Raw genomic sequence first — 1623 nt, 5'->3', positions numbered from 1 at the left:
TAGAACTGAACTAGAACTGAACTAGAACTGAACTAGAACTGAACTAGAACTAGAACTGAACTAGAACTGAACTAAAACTGAACTAAAACTGAACTAAAACTGAACTAGCAATAAAAAGGAACATAAAAAACATCATTTAAATAACTCATAAGTAATTTCATTAACATTTTTTCCTCTTCAAAAGTCTTTCTTACATCTAATACATGCAATATTTCTCAGATTTTAATTTTTGGAGTTTTATGACTGCTGCTTTTCTTTTCTAACATTTTTTTCTTTTTTTTAGAAATATTTACGCTTTTTCTGGTATTGGTAATATTTTCACTTAAGTTTTAAATTTATTTTTGATTTTTTTGCTAGGTTTTCAATTTTATTTTTTATTTATGTTTTTGTTTTAAATTTAATAATATATTTATGTAGGTAATTAAATACTATTGTTTATTCTTTGTTTGCAAATATTATTGTTTTATCTATAGGTACTTTATTCAACAGTTTTACTTTCATTTTCTTAACAATTTGCATAAAGTAAATGGTATATTTAGTAATACTACGTATGATTTATTTATTATTATAGTTAATTGTTTTATTGTTAAATGTGGGTAAAAGAAAACAAATTAAATTTTAAAATATGAATTTCAAAATAACATGCATTCATATTTAAAATTAAATAAATTTGTATAAAATGCCGTAAGTTAAAATTTTTAAATCATAAGATAATTTCTTTCCCCTACTATTTTATTTTTTGCAAGAACATGTTGTAATATTTTTATTTTTCTTAAACGAAAACCATTTTAATCGCCAAATCAAATATCAATATTACACCTATTATTTAGTATTTAATTAAAAATAAACCTAATAAAAAAAACTTTGGTTAACGAAACAATTTCAAATATTTCTTTTAACTTAATTAAATTTAATCAGTTAAGTAATTTGGCAGTTAATGTTACTGTAAAATATGTTTAACTTGAAATGTGTTGTGTATTGTATACGTGTAATTAATGAAATAATTAAAATTCCTGAAACCATAAAATATAATAAACAAAAATTTAACAACAAAAACTCAACACTTAAAATCTATAAAATGTTTTAATTAATTATATATTCGTCAGACGAAAATGCAGTTTTTATTTTCTTACTACAAAAAAAAAATATTTTTCATTTTTTCAAGTTCTTTTTTTACTAAATAAAGAGGTTGCTTAATAAAGTACATATTTATTTAATTTTTCTTCATAAATATTTGTTCACAAACAAAAAATTGTTTTATTTCAGGCATCTGTTGACTGCATTTTATACATGTTTACATGTACAATAAAACACCAATTTATAATTTTTTATTATTATTAATAATTAATTATTTTTATATATTGTTTGTATACATAAATATAATTTACAAAAACATTTAATTAAATACATGAGCAAATTTTACATTTGAAATAGATCTACTCAACAATATCATCGAAAAGCTGCTACACGGAGAAAGTTGATATCATTACAGAAACCAACATTTATTGGTTAGTTACTAGTACTAGAACAGAACTAGAACAGAACTAGAACAGAACTAGAACAGAACTAGAACAGAACTAGAACAGAACTAGAACAGAACTAGAACAGAACTAGAACAGAACT

Source organism: Lucilia cuprina, chromosome 3 (genome assembly GCF_022045245.1).
Source record: "Lucilia cuprina isolate Lc7/37 chromosome 3, ASM2204524v1, whole genome shotgun sequence".
Lineage (NCBI taxonomy): Eukaryota > Metazoa > Arthropoda > Insecta > Diptera > Calliphoridae > Lucilia > Lucilia cuprina.
The sequence above is the reverse complement of the archived record's forward strand: the minus strand, read 5'-3'. Positions refer to the sequence as shown.